This window comes from Arvicanthis niloticus, chromosome 5 (assembly GCF_011762505.2).
Source record: "Arvicanthis niloticus isolate mArvNil1 chromosome 5, mArvNil1.pat.X, whole genome shotgun sequence".
Lineage (NCBI taxonomy): Eukaryota > Metazoa > Chordata > Mammalia > Rodentia > Muridae > Arvicanthis > Arvicanthis niloticus.
In genome coordinates this window covers 5,413,506-5,433,082 of record NC_047662.1, presented here as the reverse complement: position 1 = coordinate 5,433,082, position 19,577 = coordinate 5,413,506, and the positions used below count along the sequence as shown (strand labels likewise).

Below are 19,577 nucleotides of genomic sequence, written 5' to 3'. Positions count from 1 at the left end.
CCCAGGTGGCCTGGGCCCAGGCGGGGGTTGGGATGAGGTTGAGGGAAGCACAGGTCTGCTGTCACTGAAGGTTGGTGCAGAGGCCCCTAGAGCAGGAGGATCTAGACACACATTCCAATTTCATCACGCCCCTCTCTGAACCCACTGCCACACAATGCCATCTCCCTACAGACCTGCCCATGTGCCCCAAGAATAGTCAGAAACCGACCTGGCTTGGTAGGAAGCTAAGGGGTGTGTGTTTTCCTTCACACAATATGGCATTGTCTTGGGTGGCTCATGTGGCAGAGCTGTGGCCCATTTGACTTGCCTGCAGATGTCTCAGTGTGAACAGCTCACAGTTTTCGGGAACTTGCTGTCTGCCAAGCACAGGGCAGGCGCTCCAGATCCTGTGTGGTGGTACCAGGACTTCCTTTCAAGGGAAGCACAAGGGGGCTGGGGGTAGGGGAACAGCAGTACTACTCATGAGGACTTGGGTTCTCAAGAGAACTATACAAGAGCGAGGGATCAAGAAGTCACTGTCGCCCGGGCCAGAGCCAGCCAGTGTTCCATGAAAACTATGCTGTGGGCCACAGACTGAGCCTGTAAGAAAAACAAGACAGCAAACAGAGATCTGTTTGGTTTTGTTTTTAAAGTCATTTTTTTTTTCCTTCCCAACTTAGCTGATGATGAATCTGAGTGTTCTTTTTGCAAAAATCCACCAGACTTCAACAATAGATTGCCATTTGTTGTCTAGCAACGAGGCTGATAAGAATCTCAAACACAGACTGATTTAGGGTTGGCGGGATGGCAAGATGGGCAAGCCTACAACCTGAGTTTGATTCCTGGAAGAAACTAACGCCACAAAGTCAGTTGCCCTTTGACCTCCACATTGGCTCGCGTGTGCACACACATTCTAGTGCACACCCAACTAGTTTATGCCACTAAAATGCTCATTTGAGGATTTTTTTTCCCTCTATAACCTGAAATACCAGTCTCAGGGAAACTTCTTTTTGTTTTTTGTTTTGTTTTGTTTGAGACAAGAAAAAAAAAAAAAAAAGAAAGAAAAGAAAAAAAAACCCTCTGCATAGCCCTGGCTGTCATAGAACTCACTGTGTTGACCAGGCTGGTCTTGAACTCACAAGGATCCATCCACCTGCCTCTGCCTTCTGAGTGCTGGGATTAGAGACGTACGCCACTATACCTGGCTTATGGGAAACTTCTATTCATGTAATATTTGTTGTTATTTTACAGCAGAGCCATACTTAGCCCAGAATAACCTAAATTTACTCTGTATTCATCCTGGCCTCAAACTCTGTAGTGAACCCCCTACCATAGACTGCTGGGGTCAGGATTACAGGTGTGTGAGCCACCACACATGGGGATTTTTTTTCCCTCATATATTGTATAGTTAAGGATTTGGTGTCTTTAGTGACCCTCCCCCCCCCAAAAAAAGTGTCTCGAGTCCTTTCAGTGAACAGCCCTGTAAAGACAAAAGGGCTTCCCTTGCCTACCCAGCACACACAGTACCATTCTTACGTCATTTCCCAGCCCCAATGCCTGATGTGTAGTTCCAGCTACACAAACTCATATTATTCTTTCTGAATCACACATAAACACCACACCCTCAGCTGCACATAAAGCTGTGTGCTGTGCATCCATCAGCCTGTGATGGGAGGTCCAGGCTGCCTGAGTGGCTCCTCTGAGGACCTGGTTTCACTTCCTTCTGAGGCTAGAAAGCTTCACCTTAGGGAATATTTTCCCTTTAAGCAAGAATCCTAACTACAGCGAGGCCCCGTGTTTTCAGAGCGGTTTAGAGCAGCAACCTCTCAGGGTCCCTAGCCAGACGGGGAGATGGGGGATGGTGGAGATTGCACTCAGAGGGTCCTGGAAATCTGAAAGATGAGATCCCAGTGGTGTCTGTGGGCACCCAAAGGGTCTACACCTCTGGGATGGATTCAGGACTCTATGAAAGAAAGTGGACGGTTTGAATCTGATGGATAGATTAACCCAAAGGAAAGAGTAGACAAAAGAGACTGCAAATGTTGTCTGTGAAGAAAGCCAAGTTCTTAGAGGAAGAACAGACTGCATTTATGAACAGAGAGGACAGAAGAATCCCTCTCTCCCCTAGCAGCAGGTCCTGCCCCCTCCCCAACAATTGTTTTAAAAAGTGTGTGTGCGCCCTCAGCCTTCTTCCCCTGGTCCGTGCCCTGTCCATTCCTCATTCTTCCTGCTGCCGTGGCTGACAGAGTCATCAAATGGAAACTCTGATCTACAGGAAAGCAGACATTTTCAAACACAAGCATATATATAAAGTTACAAGTCACTAAGCACTTAAGGAAAATTAGTGTCAAGAAAAGTACAAAAGCTGGGCATGGCAGTGCACACCTGTAACCCCAGGACTTCACCTGTAACCCCAGGACTTCACCTGTAACCCCAGCACTTCACCGTAACCCCAGGACTTGAAGGGCTGAGAAAAGATCACCTTGAGTTCAAGGCCAGCCTAGGCTACAGAGTGAGACCTTATCTCCAAACACAAACAAATAAAAATGGAGGAAAGGAAGAAGTTCAGAAAACAAAAACTGTGCCAGAGATGAGCACTTGCCAACCATCTATGAGGTCCCAGTTCAATCACCAACACTGGCACACAAACAAACAAAAACCCAAACCCACAAAGCTAACCCTCAAGCAGACATTTCACAAAGCAAACTGATGTTAAAACAACAATCCTCAGAGGTTAAACAGAGCAGTCTATCCATGAAACAAGAACAGAGCGTAATGTAAAAACCCCAAGGGGTAGACTCTGAGAAGAGAGGGACAGACTGCATAGAGGAATAATAACAACATGGCGGGGTTGGGTGGGGATATGGCTTATCCGGTAAAAGTGTTCGACACAGAAACCTGATAGCTACAGTTCAATCCCTGGAACACACATAAAAAGCCAGATGTGATGGCATCACTCTCTAAACATGGCATTCCTGTGCTGAGGTGGGTGGCAGAGCTGACTGAAGTTCACAGGTCAGACAGTCAGTGGTCCACTGTGCAGCGGCAGAAACGAGAAAGACCTCGCCTCAACAGGATGGGAGGTGAGCACTGGCTCCTAAAAGTTGTCCTCTGACCTTTACACACGCGGGGGGGGGGGGGGGGGCGGGGGGGCGGGGACACACCCCCACACCCCCACACTCACCCTTGCACATCCATCGATAAATAAATAGGAAAAAGGGGCTGGGGACGTAAGTCAATGGCAGAGCATTTGTTGAGCACGTGTGAATCTGAGGGTTCAATCCCCAGTACCACAAAATAAATAGAACATAAAAAAAATGTCCAGACCTGGAGATACAGGAAAACAAGGCCACACCTAGATACATCTTCCAAAAACTCCACCCAACCAATGCTGAGAGCAGTAAAGCCTTCAGTGTGAGAAAGAATGAAGGCTGCAGTTAGCAAGAGGAACCTAGCACAGGAGACTGACTGTCGTCAAGGTTCTGAGAAAAACGTGCTTGAATCAAATATCTTGTACTTAGTCCACTTCAGTGCATTTTCTAGTCCTCACTTACTCTTGTTCAATTTCTATTCACTTATTTTATGTATTGGAGGGGGGTGAGGGGTGTACATGCTACAGCATATCCTTGGAGGTCAGAGGTCAACTTCTGGGAGTCAGTTCTTTCCTTCTACCATATGGGTTCTGAGGATCAGACTCAGGTGGTCCATCTTGGAGGCAAGCACCTCTACCCAGACTGGGCTCACAGACCAGCTTTGTACAGTCTTTTGAGGCAGGGAGGGGCTCTTGACTTCGCACTGCAGGATTACAGGTGTGAGTTCCCAACTCCCACCCCAGGATCTAAAAGATTATGCTAGTCTGCTTTTAGACACTGCTCCCATTTGAGACCTAGAATACCAGGAGGCCGAGCTGATAACAGCCGGTTCCCCACCTTGGCTGTTGGGAGGTGGTAGGAGTTTCAGGAAGTGGGAAGAGTGGCAGGTCTTCTGGTCTTTGGTGACTGTGTCATTAAAGGGGGGCTTGGGACCCAAATATTCCTCCTTCGTCCTAGCTCTGAATGTCAAGTGGCTTTCTGCCCCTTTCTTCTCCCTCCAATAATGAACTACCTCACCTTGAGTCCAAAAGAATGGACCTAAACCTGTGAACACAAACCAACCTCCAGTCTTTATAAGCTGACTTGTCTCAGGTTATTTGTCACAGTGACGTAAAACGGACAGACACAAACTGAAATCCGGCAGAACAAAAAAAGAGAATCTAAGAAGTCGAGGGACGGGGTGTCCAGTGGCAGTGCTGAGCAAAGCAGCCACGACAACTTAATAAAATGACTTCCATGCATGACTGACAGTGACTAATGGGAACTGACATCCCAGTTTAAGCTGAGGAGAAAGAAGCTATGAGTAAGGCGAGAACAGATTTGTTCTCTAGAATCCAAAGGCAGATTTGATCAATCCGGGACATTGTTGGGACTGTTAAATATGCATTAAGATTCTAGAGATGGAGAGATGCCTGTCAGATGAACCACCCTGCCCACAACCAATAGAAACCCAGGCTACACCCAGTATCCTGGGACTTGGAAAGTGGAAGCAGAAAGATCAGAAGTTCAAGGCTATCCTAGGCTACATGAGACCTCTTAAAAATTAAAATGCTCCATCCGAGAATATGCTCCATCTGGCTGAGAATAATTTTAAGGCCCAAATAATTTTTTTCCTGAGAACTAGATGCCGGTTCTGTTCTTTTCTGACACCATTGGGCACGCAGGCACCATGTTTGCCTTGGGCCCAGAACCCTAAACTGCCTACAAAGTCAGGTGCCTTGTTTTCTAACTCCTGTCAGCACCATCCCCTTTCCTAAGTAAAGCAAAATTATCTCCTGAGTCATAAAAAATCTACTTTTCCTTCATGACCCATGCAGAGAGAGGATGGCCACTGTCAGCTTTTGAAGCAGAATGGATGTGTGCCAAGGCTAGCCCTCCCACCAACAGAGCCACATGCTCAGTTGCCATGGATAGAGCCTCCTGACAGGACGGCAGGGACCAGGCAGATTCGCAAAGGCTCTTGGGAGCAGAGGGTTGTAAAGGGTGCTTAGGGGGTTGGTGTTGATCCGATCAGTGCTGAGGAACCCGCCATCACAGCGGGATGGTTTAACACACTGGAGGCCTGACAGAACGGCCAACAAGTAATGAGAAAGGACAGTCGGCAGTGCCAATTTGAGCAACAGAATTAACAAACGTGGTTTAATGAAAATTAGACGCTGTGCCTAGCAATCCAATAAGCGTGCTTTTGTTGAGGCCCTACAATAGAGAGAATAGAACACAAGGTTTTAAAAATGCATGACTAAAATCTGTATAGCCAGGACTGAGAACCTCGCAGAACCCAGAGAGCTGCCTCCCTCCTCATCCGCAACCGCCCTGCACTCCCTATGCCGTGAATTCATTTTGCCTGTATTTTTGTTTGATTTTTGTTGCTGATGATGTTTTGTTTTGTTTTGTTTTCCCAAGCCAGGATTTCTCTGTGTCACAATACTGGCTATCCTGGAACTCACTATGTAGACTAGCCTGGCCTTGAACTCACAGAGATCAACTTCTGCCTCCCGAGTGCTGGGATTAAAGGCCTGCGCCACCACACCCCGCAAATTTCGACTGTTTTTTAACATTTATATCCATAGAGTCTCAAAAACTAGCAGTGAAGCGACAGTGACAGATTTGTTAATCTTGATCTGACCTTGGGTCAGGCTGGCCCTGAGGCACGGAGGGTACTTAAAGTAACTTTCTAAGGCCTTCTGCTCCTGGGACACTGTGGTGTCACAACTGTGCCCTACTGTCAAAAGGTTAACATCCCGCCATGCTTACCAACAGCTGTGTTAATCTGAAGTGCAGAATCGGGGGTTTTAATCTCCAGCTGCCTCTGGGCTGGTGGTCGTGGGAGTGTATAATCCATGGCCCGGTCTGTGTGGCTCAAATTCAAAAAGAGCTCCTCTTGACTGAATACCCCTATTTTCAACATTTAGGGGCATGTCTGGAATCTGCCCCTACCCCCACCCCTCAGGTGACCCTGATTTGGTCTGCGTGGCCGATGAGACCACAGTAGCCACAGGTTCGACTGACCGTTCTTGTATTTCTGGTTTGTCTTACCTCTCTTTAGTTTTTGTGAATTTCTCCCCACCATGAGAATAGCCCAAGCCCACCACTGACTTTGAGGCCATGGTGGCCGACTAGGGATGATTTACCGAAGAATCCTCGGGCCCTGAATGTTGAAAAGTACCACCTGCAGACTTCTCAGCGACTGGAACGGGTCCTCTTTGCTGTCGGCTGGCTGTCCCAGGGCACCACCAACCTTCCGTACCATGAAGAGTACAGGATAGTGTTTTTGGAAAATGAAGAAGAAACCTAGACACCCTAAGAAGGTCCCTAAACCTGTGAGACTCGATCGGGTGGTGAAGCCTCCCTAACAGAACGCTCTCTTCCCCAGTCCACGCACCTCCTCGGAAGAGCGCGACAATCCGCGCTCCTAAGCCGAGCCACCTCACCTTATTACCTCCTTAGACAAGCCGCACCAGCTACAGACCCAGCGAGACCAGAGGTGACCACTCAGGGCCTCTGTTGCTCTCTTCTCCATCTTTGCTTTCACAGTCGGAGGAGCCATACCCTTTTTTGTTTGAGTAAAACCATTTCTCTGTTTGAGTCCATCTTCTTTACCCGCCAACCCATCCAGAAAAAAAACTAAGACGGGATTCCAAGATAAAGCCCTGAAGTAGGGGGGGGGGGAGAAGGGCATCGAAACGGTCTTTCCAGAAACCCCCGCTTACATCCTTTTTTAAGCATCTCCCCCACTCCTTTCATCTTTGAATGGACTTGGGCCCACTAAATGACCCCGCTCCATTAGCTGACCGGTGGCAGGCTGGGAGGAGAGCTGTTCAGATGCACCTTCAACCTCAGCTTTCTCGGAAAACTGGGACATAGATTTGTATGTCCCAAACTTGTAGACTACCGATTATCTATTTAAGATATCAACTAACCCCAGGAAAGAAACATCTGTCTAACCAGAGCATTTAGGTGATCACACGCGGAACCCTAGGGCAAGTCTGAATTTTTTGAGACTTTTTCCTCCTCAGAAGCCACTGTGTACCTGTTAGGAAAACTGTACCTGTTAGGAAAACTGCCTGCTTTCTGGAACCAGATGCGTCCCCACCTACCCTTGATAAATACCCTTGATAAATTGTCTCTGATGGCGACTGTCCGTCACACATGGAGTACCCTTTATAAAGCCCACGCCACCGCTCTCACTCTCCTCTCCCTCTGTTGGCTTTTTGTGCCAACCTTGGCAGCCAGGGAAGGCTTTTCTTAGCCTGGACTCCCTTTGTAAATTATATATATCTGGGAAGTAGCCAGTCATCTCCTTCAGCCAACCCTCCAACCCTCCACTCCTCCACTCCTCCCCCTCCTTCCCTCCCCCTCCCCCTCCCCCTTCCCCTCTCCCTTCCCCCTCCCTCTCTCCCTTCCCCCTCCCCCTCTTCTCCCCTCCCACCCCTCCCCGAGTCTGAGGAGCTCCAGGGAGGCCAGACCCTGCCCCCAGACTTCCCTACCTGGCCAGAAAGGCTTTTTTTTTTTTTTTTTTTTTTTTTTTTTGGTTTTTGGAGACAGGGTTTCTCTGTGTAGCCCTGGCTGTCCTGGAACTCACTCTGTAGACCAAGCTGGCCTCGAACTCATAAGTCCTCCTGCCTCTGCCTCAGGCTCTTAAAACAGCTGTGTCTGCTGTTCCCAGCCTTAAGGCAGAGAGTGGCCAGGCAACATTAACCAGACTTCCCTAAGGTTACTTTTAAGGACTCTGGGGTTGTTCTCACTCAGTTCCCAGCCCCTAGGGAGAGTGACCAGGCCCAGCCCTACAAGAAGAACAAGCAAGCCCACATAAATCCCTGAGGCTTGTCCTAAAGATCAGGCCGCACGCATAATCCCACCAATCCCGGGCCACCCTGAGAAGGTCCCTCTACCTCCTACTTTCCCAAGAAACCCTGTATAAACCCTCTGTCTGGCCTAGTTCGCTGCTGATTCTTGCCCAAGCACAGGAAGTTATCGTCCTGGGTTTTTCTGTCCCAATAAATCTCTTGTGTGAGGTTTGTTGTGTGTGGTGACTTTGTGATATTTCTCGCCTCCTGATATTTGGGATACTTTTTCTAACTCTTTGGCTGGGAAAACCTTCCTGGAAGCTGGAGCATAAGTTCTGTAGGGGAAGCCTTTCTCTTCAGAGCCAGAACACTTAACCCTCTCCATCTCCCTCTCCACTCCTCGGAGAGGCACCTTCTGTCTTAGTTAGGATTTTACTGCTCTGAACAGACACCGTGACCAAGGCAACTCTCATAAGGACAACATTTAATTGGGGCTGGCTTACAGGTTCAGACCATTACTATCAATGTGGGAACATGGCAGTATCCAGGCAGGCATGGTGCAGGAGCTGAGAGTTCTCCATCTTCATCTGAAGGTTGCTAGCAGAATACTGACATCCAGGCAGCTAGGATGAGGATCTTAAAGCCCACGCCCACAGTGATACACCTATTCCAACAAGGCCACACCCACTACAAGGCCACCTACTCCAACAGGGTCACACCTTCTAATAGTGCCACTCCCTGGGCTGAGCATATACAAACCATCACATTCTACTCCCTGGCCCCCATAGGCTTGTTCAGACATGAGTGGGGGGAGGGGGGCACCTAAACATAGTATAATGCAAAATACATTTAGTCCAAATTCAAAAGTCCCCATAGTCTGTAGCAATATCAATGTCTGATGTCAAAGGCATCTTCACATCTCCAACTCCCTTTTCATCTTTGTTGACTGCAACACACTTCTTTCTGTTGGGCTGGTTCTACTCCCTGTTAGTAGATTTCCTCAGCAGATAGACAGCAGCTCTCGCATCACAAACATCTTGGGGTCTCCAAGGCAACTTCAGTGTTATAGCTATTTGTTTCAATGTCTGGGATCCGCACACGATCTTCTAGGCTCCTTCTAATGGCTGGTGTCACTTCTCCAGCTCTGCCCTCTGTAGCACTCTAAGCTCAGGTTGATCCACTCCACTGCTGCTGCTGTTCTTGGAGACCATCCCATGGCACTGCCATCTCCAATACACTGGGGTCTTCCGCTGCAACTAGGCTTCACCAGTAGCCTCTCATAGGCTCTCTTCATGGTGCCAAGCCTCAGCTCCTTTGCATGACCCCTTCAGTCCTGGGCCATCAACTGCAGCTGAAGCTGCACCTTCACCAATGGCCTTCCATGACCCCTCACAGTGCCAAGCCTCAGCTGCTCTTCATGACCCCTTCATGCCTTCAAAACCAGTACCACCTGGGTGACTTACACATTACCAAGTACAGCTACAGCATGAGGTACAACCCTGGCTATCTCTAAAACACAGCTTCTTTGTGCTCTCAGAAAACACTTCCCGGAAGATTTCACCTCAGTGGTGCTGGTCCCTTCTTAATCACCACTAATTTCTCAGCTCCAGCTGACCCGCATCAATTGTCCCAGTAGTCTCCTTCTCCTCCTGACTCTAAAGCCAGAGGCACATGGCGGAAGCTGCTGAGTTCTGCGGCTTGCAGGAGCTGGAACATGGTCCCTTGTTCTATTACCTCATCACTAGCTTCCTCTTTCCCAACTCCTTCCCTGCCTAAGCTTGCCTGTCCTGGCTCTTGCTCCGAAGATTGACCTTGAACTCAGAGATCTGCTTGCCTATCTCCTGGGATTGAAGGTGTGTACCACCATGCCTGGATCTAAACTTAGCTGGGTGGGATCTTGCCCCAAAGTCCCACTCCCTTCATCTGCTATCTCCTAGAACACAGGGTTCAGCTCCATTTCACTTCCTGGTGCCCCTTTAACACTCAAACTATATATTTTATATTTTTTTCCTTTCTCAGCTTGCTATGCTTGTTTAAAATGTTCTTTATGAGACTTAACCAGAGAACAAAGTCTATGATGGGCGTTTCTGAGACTTCCTTTGTCAATGCCATTAGTCTGAGTCTCTTCTCCTTAGCCTCAGGCAGACTCTTCAGACAAGGGCTAAAAGCAACCATGTTCTTCACCAAAATACCACAGAAACAGTCTCTAGTGCACATACCGAAGTTCTTCTCCACTAAAACCTCTTGGACCAGGTCTGCACAGTTCAAATCACCTTCAGCAATAAAGTCTTCCATATTCCTACTAGGATGGCCATTAAGTCCCATTTAAAGCATTCCACTGCTTTCCAAATCCAAAGTCCCCAAATCCACATTCTTCCAAACAAAAGCACGGTCAGGCCTATCACAGCAAACCCCACTCCTGGTGCAAACTTCTGTCTTAGTTAGGGTTTTATTGCTGTTAACAGATACCTTGGCCAAAGCAACTCTTATAAGTACAACATTTAATCGGGGCTGGCTTATAGGTTCAGAGGTTCAGACTATTATCATCAAGGCAGAAACATGGCAGCATCCAGGCAGGCATGGTACAGGAGGAGCTGAGAGTTCTACATCTTCATCTGAAGGCTGCTAGAAGACTGGCTTCCAGGCAGCTAGGATGAGGGTCTTAAAGCCCACACTCACAATGACACACCTACTCCAACAGAGACACACCCTCTAATAGTGCCACTCCCTGGGCTAAGCATGTACAAACCATCATACCTCCCCAGTAAATCTCTTGCATAGGGTCTGTTATGTGGTCTGATCTCTGTCATTTCTTGTCCCTCATCTGCCAAGGTTCTTTTACACCACAAAACCCCACTGAAAAACCTTTTTCCCTGTACATACATGAAAAAAAAGGGAGGGGGGATAGCCAAACAGATGGGACCCTTGGGGTTGGAGGGATGGCTCAGCAGTTAAGAGCACTTAAGAGAACTGACTGCTCTTCCAGGGGTCCTGAGTTCAATTCCCAGCAACCACATGGTGGTTCACAGCCATCCATCTGTAATGGGATCCGATGCATTCTTTTGGTGTGTCTGCAACTCATATATAAAACAAATAAATCTGAAAAATCTCCCCCTTGTTTAAAAATCATTGAGGCTGTGAAATTGTTGGTTAAGGAGGCCAGCAGATTGACCCTAGGACAGAATCTAACCGTCATAACTCTTCATACCATGGAGAGAATCCCTGGAGGATCCCCACGTCAACGGATCTGGAATCCCCAATAACCCACTCTCAACCCCTGCTGCTGGATCAGCCCCACATAAGCTTCTCACCTGAGGCCCCTTTATGTCCTGCCAGTCTCCTCCTGGAAGGGGATGAAGAGATGGATGCTACCGCCTCACATGGTTGTAGGAAACAATTATAGCTCTGTTTGACCTCATTTATGCTCTCTTAATCAACCTGGACATAAGTCTGGTCACAGATGTAGTAGTTAGTGGCGAACTGTTGCAGACTCAGACTTCTGCTCAACAGGCTGAATTGCTAACTCTCCCAAAAGAACTCTTGCTTGTCCAAGGAAAGAGAGTTTCATACCAACCACCAAATTCACCACCTCTGTACCCATATATGAAGAAACCAGCAGCAGGGGGGGCAGAAATAAGTAAGATTAGGGGGCTGGGAGACGGCTCTGCAGTTAGGAGCATTGGCTGCTCTCACAGAGGACCAGAGTTCAGTTCCCAGAACCCAGATGGCAGCTCACAACTGTCTACAAAACTCCAGAGGATCCGACACCTTCACAGAGACATACATGTAGGTCAGCAACCACATGGTGGCTCACAACTGTCTGTAATGAGATCTTGTGCCCCCTTCTGGTGAATAGGTATAAATGCAGGCAGAATGCTGTATACATGATAGATAAATAAATAAATAAGAAAGAAAGAAACAAAGAAACAAAGAAAGAAAGAAAAGAAAACGTCATGACAAAATGAAACATTGTGTACAACTAATAAATGCTGATTTAAAAAAAACAAACCTTCAAAAAAAGAAATGGAAGCCGGGCGGTGGTGGCACATGCCTTTAATCCCAGCACTTGGGAGGCAGAGGCAGGTGGATTTCTGAGTTTGAGGCCAGCCTGGTCTACAGAGTGAGTTCCAGGACAGCCAGGGCTACACAGAGAAACCCTGTCTCGAAAAACCAAAAAAAAAGAAAAGAAAAGATAGTACTGGGTTTGGTTTATTTGGCAGGTGTTCTGCTTGCAACACCCTAGTAACCAGAAATTTTTTTTCATCTTTTGGAAAGATGGTTGTTTTCTCTGTGTCGTCCTAGCTTGTAGACCAAGCTGGCCTTGAACCCAGAGATCCTCCTGCCTCTGCCTCCAGAGTGCCGGGATTAAAGGCGTGTGCCACCACCGCCTAGCCTCATTCTTTAAAGCAAACCCAGAGAGAATTATCCATCACTCAGTTGATGGTTATTTAAGTTTCTCCTCCCTAGAGAGAGATAGGAGGACCATTCTGATTGTTGAGGAGATGGAGAAAGAGGATAGAGAAAGGAGTTGATACAAAATCACCCTCCAGCTTTAATGGGGGGGTGGGAAGCTGGGGTGGCACCTGACCATGGGGCCATGGTTTCTATAAAAGAGGGGGGGTGTTAGGGAGGAAGAGGGGAAAGGTAAGAAGGAAGCTGAAGCCCCTTATTTTTAAGGCTTCCCTAGGGATGGGCCCTGCCATAGGTCAAAGCCTCTTTCTGCAGATGGCGAAGCACATTTGTTAGAGACGGTTAAGTCCTGAGGCCGGAGGAAGCAGAGCAGAGCAGCTGGAAGCTACCTCATCCCTCACAGTTTAGAGCCTGGAACCTTGAATGGAGTGAGGACATCTATAGAATGAAACCAGGCAGTGGTGGCACAGGCCTTTAATCCCAGCACTCTGGAGGCAGGCAGATCACCGAGTTCGAGGCCAAGCTGGGCTACAGAGCGATTTCCAGGGCGGCCAGGCCTACACGGAGAAACCCTGTCTCAAAAAAACAAAACAGAAAACAAACAAAATATAAAAGATGGAAAAACCATTTCCAGCTACTAGGATGTCACAAACAGAACACCAACCAAAGAGACCAGACCCAGCGCTACCCTGAGACTCCATTTCCCTATTTGAAGGTTTGTTTTTAAATGGGCATTTCTTAGTTGTACATAATATTTCATTTCATCATGAGCTTTCATACATGTACACAGTCCCCCCACTTTGGCCATATTCACCCCATTACCCTCTCTTCCCACCTGCCATATGCTATAACAGTGAGGAGGACCCAGGACACAGGGCTGGCTGGCTCTTGTTTCAGGGGACCAGGCAGAGCAGAGGGTGAATCCGGTCTTACAACATTCTTGTACGTGGTCTTTGGGGGAGGGTGGGTTGCTTCACTGATATTTGCTGATTTCAGATATGGCTAAGCAGCTGCCTGAAGTGGTTCATTCCCAGCTTCTGCATAAGGTTCCAGTCATTCCCCTGCCTCAGGGCTTGGTGCTGCTCGGACAGGAGAAGGCCTGTTCTTTCCCCACCACACAGGGAAGTGTTTACCAAAATGATCCACTGTAAAGTTGAGAACCAAGAGCAGGCTCCTGACTGGGTTATACTCAAGTCAAAGACCCAGGGAAACAAAACCAAGTCTACGTAAACCTGAAAATAATCAGAATTGCATGTACATGTCTTGTGATATATAAAATGTAGTGTTGGATGTTTACATTAGAAGAGAAAAAAAATCCTTTTAGTTATTTATTTTAAATATATTTATTTTGAGACAGTAATTCTCTGTGTAGCTCTGGCTGTCTTGGAACTCACTCTGTACATAGACCAGGCTGGCGGGCCTGGAACTCAAGGATCTGCCTGCCTCCACCTCCCGAGTGCTGGGATTAAAAGTGTGCGCACCCAGCTGAGAAGAAAAATCTCAAAATTAATGAGATAAGTGTCTAGTTTTAGACAAAAAAAAAAAAAAAAGAAAAGAAAAGAAAAAAAAGCTCAGAAAGAAAAGAATAAGAACAAGCAGGTTCTGACAGCCAAGTGTGGTGGCTCAGTCACTAGGCCGTTGGTGGAAGGAACCCACCCCCGCAGGTTTTCCTCTGACCTCTGGATCTCAGCTCCCTCCTCACCCCACCCCTACCCCTACACCCTGGGGCAGGCAGTCCTGACTCCCATAAGAAAGTAGGTGAGCAGTCCACAGGGAGCAGGCGAGTAACCGGTCTGCTTTCATGGCCTCAGTTCTGCTCCAGCATCCTTCCCTCAGTGATGGTGCGTGGAGGATGGAGTGTAAACTGAAGTAAACCCTTCCCTCCCCAGGTGCTTTAGGCCATGATCTTTTATCACAGCAATAGAAACCTTAACTAAGATGGGCCATAAACATGAATATTCCAAAGGCAGTCCGGTTAGCAAAACAACCACAGTATCTTCCTCTACTACAGCCTGTAACCTCTGGAGCCCTGGGCTTCCGTCCAGGCTGACAGTGCCAAGCATGAATTCCCTCTTGCAGGTAGGTCTTAGTGTTTGGTTATCCCTGTAACCTTCAAGGCTCATCTTGACTGGCAGCTCGGTGCTGTAGCATGAAGGGCTTGCCGTAATATCCTTGACAACTTTTCTTCCCCAGAGGCCTGCACTACAAATGCTCGGCACCAGGAAGAAGTTCTCAGGTCAGCCCGGCTTGATTTCTCTATATCCTGTGATCAGCATGTTGGATTTTAAGAGAGTTAACCCATTGATAGAAGTATGGTTAAACACAAGACAGCATAGGTGTCCCATAGAAATTCTCCCCCACGCTCATGCAAAGGCAGTCTGGCCCTGGCACGGGTCCAAGTCATACAGCGTTGTAAAACAAGCCCGTTTGCAGTATACACAATGGCTTCCATTGTTTACCCATTTAAAAATAAATGTCACACATGTGGAGAAGAGCACGACCCTGTGGGTCGAAGCATGCACCATTACTCGACTTCTAAGTTCATAGAGAGAGGCTGGAAGGAGGACAAGGTGGGCTTCCCTGGAGAGGAGGAGGGAAGACACTGGCGGGGAGGAAGGAGACATTCCAAATCTCTCTTTGTAAAGCTTTCATGGGTTGAGATCTTTCTACAGACATATGTATACGATTAAAACATTTTAAAGTGCTCTAAGACCGACTTGGCACTGAGCTGATGTCTCACAGACTAAATGACACGGTATTATCAGCCACCAGGGATAATTGTTGTAAGTGTATGGAGAGGCTGTGGCTCCTGTGTAAGGCCACATAACCAGGTCCTTGACACGGTGACCTCATTCTTGCTTGTGAGCTGTGCACACTTCCTTTTCCCCTGGGTAGATGTGCAAGCTGAACACAAGGGACCAGGCCTCCCTACTTGGTTCCTGGGCTGACCGACCATCAGCATGTGCAAACTGACCACATAGCATGGCTCAGCCTGCAGGCTCACCAGCCCAAGAAAACCTCCCTGCAGAAGGGAGGTCTGTAGGGCACAGGACTGACACCACCACATTCCAGCTGGGTCCAGTATTCTGCTTGGGAAGACAGAGGGTCAAGCAGGGCAGCTTTCAAGGCTGGCTGTCTTGTCTTGGAACTCACTCTGTAGACCAGGCTGGTTGGCCTTGAACTCAAGGATGTGCCTACCTCTGCCTCCTGAGTACTGGGATTAAAAGTGTGAGTCTCCCATTCACTGTCTAGATGCAAGAGCAGCCAGCACTGAGCCATCTAATCTCCAGTCCCTCTGACTTTAATTTTAAGCCACCTAAAAACCTCTACAAACAAACTGAATTAAAAAAAAAAAAAAAAAAAAAACAGCAACAAAAACTTGCTTGTTTGAGTCAGGGCCACTCTACGAAGCCCAGGCTGTCTTGGAACTCGGGGCAATCCTCCTGCCTCAGTTTCCTGAATGCTGAGATTACAAGCATGCATTTGTGCTAGACCCAAATACTTAATTTTTTTTTTAAGTAAAAACTTGCGAAGTTAAAATAAAACATCAAGTTGCTGAGAGGCTCCTTGGAGACAGGCAGGCGGGCAGCCCTGGGCAGTGCAGTCTCTGACCTGGTGACAGGACTTGTTGGGGAGGCTGAAGCTCTCTCTACCCTGAACACTGCAGAAATAAGGAGGGAAAGGGGGGGAAGGGGAGGATGCAGTGATGAGGGAGGTGCCAATGGCGGTAATGATAGTTGCTTTAGTCAGGGCTTCTACTGCCTCAATGATGCCTTGACCAAGGGAAGAGTTTATTCTCTTACTTCTAGGTCAGGCTCCATCACCGAGGGAAGTCAAGGCAGAAACTCAAGCAGGGCAGGAACCTGGAGGCAGGAGCTGAGGCAGAGGCTAGGAAAGAACACAGCCTATGGCTTGCTCAATTGACCTCTTGTCTCACAAATGCATCACTGTTAAACCGTAAGTTTCCTTACTTCCTCATTCTCAAGATCTCATATCAATATCACAATGCAAACCATCCCAACTTTCAAAAGTCCCAGCTTTACAAAGTCAAAAACTTTCAAAGTCCAATCTCCTTTAAACATCCAGAGTCTGTCTCTCCATAGCTCAAGTCTTTCTAAAATATCCACAACCTCTCTGACCCTTTAAAGTCTCTCAACTGTGGGCTCCTGCAAAGAAAAATCAAAGTGAGTTAAACATTTTTTTTATTCCGAGAGGACAGAACCAGGGCACAGTCACAATCAGATCAACGCAAAGCCCAAAGTCTAATAGTTAAGGTGCAAAGTCAGACTTGCCATACTCACGATTTTCTGGGCTTCAAAGGGCTTGTCACGGCAGCTTGTCTCCTAAGCTCAGGCCAGCTTCGTACCAACACTGCCAAAGTCCTTGGTGGCCGTTCCATGATACTGACATCTCCAAAACATCTTGGTCTCTGCAACCAGCTGTACCTTCACCCATAGCCTCTCCCGGGCAATCTTGGGAACTCTAACTTGTATCCATGACTCCTTCAATCCTGGGGCTTCTCCTGCCCACCAGGCTGCATCTTCACCAACCGCCTCTCCTGGGCTCTACAGGGACTCTGGCCTTGCCACACGAGGCCACAGCTGCTCCCCATGGCCCCTTCATGTCTTCAAAACCAATACCACCTGGGTGACTCCTACATATTATCAAGTTCAAACGACAGCGTGAGATGCAGCCTTGGCCCTCTCTGGACCACAGCTTCTGTGTGCTGACCCTAAGGAAACACATCTGGATTTACCATCCTCCAGGATGTAGTCTCTTCGTAACCACGTAACCAGCGCTAACTTCTCAGCTCCAGCTAACCGATGCCAGTTGTCTCAGGCCAGCTAGGCTTTCGTTCACGTTAGTAGTGCTGGTCTCTTGTTAATCACAGCTCACTCTTCAGCCCCAGCTGACCAGAATCACAGACTCTTAACTCAAAATAAGCAGTGGCCCAGAGAGAGTCTTAAGGGGCTCTTAAGCTTCCTTCTGGAACTTTTGCCAGCCAGGATGCCCTCATGTGCACCACCTAATCCTCCAGTGTGCCAAGCTCCCACAGAACAGCCCAGTGAGATCCGAGCATTTGACGGCTCTTCCAGTCGTTCAAAAATCTTTCTGCAGTCTTCCCAAAACACATGGTCAGGTCTGTCACAGCAACACTCCACAACTCGGGGCGAACTCGTCTTAGTTAGGGTTTGTATTACCGTGATAAAGCACCATGACCAAAAGCAGCTTTAGGAGAGAGTTTCTTTCAGCTTACACTTCTATAGCCTAGTCCATCACTGAACAAAGTCAGGACAGGGGCGGGAACCTGGAGGCAGGAGCTGATGGAGGGGTGCTGCTGACTGGCTTGCTCATCCTGTTTTCTTATAAAATCCAGGACCACCAGCCCAGGGGTAGCACTGCCCACAGCGAACTGAATTCTCTTATATCAATCAAGAAAACACACCACAGGCCAGTCTGGTGGGGACGCTTTCCAAAATGACTCTAGCTTGTGTCAAGTTGACATAAAAGCCCACGAGCACATTAGTGATGGTGAAGGTGTTTATGCCAAATCCCAAATCTGCCCCCTTCCCAGTGCTGAGGCTCAGAACTGTTCAGGACATCTCAGGGCTCCACACCCAGGGCACACTGGGGACCAGGAAATGTACTCGCAGGCCCCAGGTAAATTGGAAGGGCTCCTGCTCCTTTGGCCCTCACTCTCTGGTCCCATGGGGGCTCAAGGGATGGAGCTGGCCTATACAACAGGCTGTGTGAGCCAGCCCTGGCCAGCTCCTTGGGGGTTGAGGCATGGCTGCAGTACACTGACCAAGGCAGAGATGAGACACTTCCTAAAAACACCCAGACGCTTTTGCAGAATGAGCTTTGGAAGTCAATGATCTTGATCCTCGGTGCACCTTCACTAGAACGTGGGACAAGGGACTAGCCTCCAGGATGACACAGTTGGCCACACACTAAATGCCTTAAGAGATGTGCTTCTTTGCTGCATCCCGTGGCCTTTGTAAGTCACCATGGCAGAGGACAGACTGAGTCATGACATCTAAAGGCAAGGTCCTCTTTTCACAATGGATGGCATCGATGGCTCTCTGTCTGGTTGCCGACAGGCTGAGCTACAGGATGGAGGAGCTGCCACCTGTATCAGTCACTGGCAGAACCAGGCTCTCTGGGCTTCTCCTGTCACCTTTTGAGATGCGGTTTCATGTGATCCAGGCTGACCTCATTTTTAATATGCAGCTAATAGTGATCTTGAAGTTCTGATCTTCCTACCTCTGCTTCCCAACATTGGAGTTAGATGCATGTACAACTCTTGTTTGTTTGTTTGTTTGTTTTGTGGTACTAGGGATAAAACCTGGGCTTTGTGTAGGGGGTGGGGGGGTAAGGGTGTCGAGGTGCACCTTTGAGCTCAGCACTCAGGCTGATGCAGGAATGTTGTGAGCTGTCTTTACAAAACCAATAGGAAGAAACTACAGGTACCAAGGCCACTCCCAACAGAAGGGCCCCCACCCTTAGGTGCTAGGTACACAAGTGCTGAAGGTCGTCCTCTTTTGGGACCTATCGTCCTGCCCCCCAGCAGCCCACAGAGCTGGCTCGGAATTCAGCTGAGGAAAGACACTCCTGCAGCTGGCTTAAGGCTCCGAGGGCCTGACCCCTCGAAGATGATCTCACTTCAGTCAAGGAAGCTGAGCTCTGGTTAAGGGTCAGGATTTCTGGACTGGGTGGGAGAAGCCTCTCCTAACACAGGCTTGGGGCACTGGGGGTCGAACAAAGTTTTACAAAAAAAAAAAAAAAAAAAAAAGAGAGAACAAACAATACCATGATGTCACTGGGAGCCACTCCAGACTGAGAAAGAGGCAGCCCACTGACGGGCTACATCCATTCCTAACCCCAGACCACTTTTCCGTATGTGCAGCTCACCCCCACCCCCTCAATTCCAGGTCCCCAGCCATCTGTTGGAGAGCAGCAGGCTGGACTAGCACTGCAGGCAGTGTAGCCCAGGGGCTAGAATCTTATCAACCCCAAAGCTGCAACTACCCAGAGCTGAGCTAGCTTCTCGGAGCCCACTCTACACTCCAGAAGTGCAGGCCGATACCACTTTCAAAGCTTTCTTTCAGGGTTGGCTGTCCAGTCACCTCCTGCTGCTCTAGGGCAGGACAGGAGCACATATCTCTCCCCCTGTAGATGGCATTCCAGGAAACCTTGTGGAGCTGGGGCGTGCTACTCAGGATTTGCAGTCAGAGGGCTGTCATCAAGAGTAAATTACTTTCAGACAACAGTTTGTGACTGCCGGGATAATTCGGGATAATTCGTCCGA

General features: G+C 48.4%; 1 long non-coding RNA gene across 2 annotated transcripts in view; it reads right to left on the bottom strand.

Moving 5' to 3' along the window:
* The window catches only part of LOC143442270 (uncharacterized), a 31,572-nt gene extending 14,040 nt beyond the window's left edge, over positions 1–17,532 (bottom strand). Inside the window, exon 1 of one of the 2 annotated variants that reach the window (XR_013110303.1) lies at positions 16,570–17,532. This is a non-coding gene — a long non-coding RNA (uncharacterized LOC143442270). The remainder of the gene's footprint in view (positions 1–16,569) is intronic. The other variant, XR_013110302.1, reaches the window with a different exon arrangement.
* Between the last annotated feature and the right edge of the window lie 2,045 nt (positions 17,533–19,577).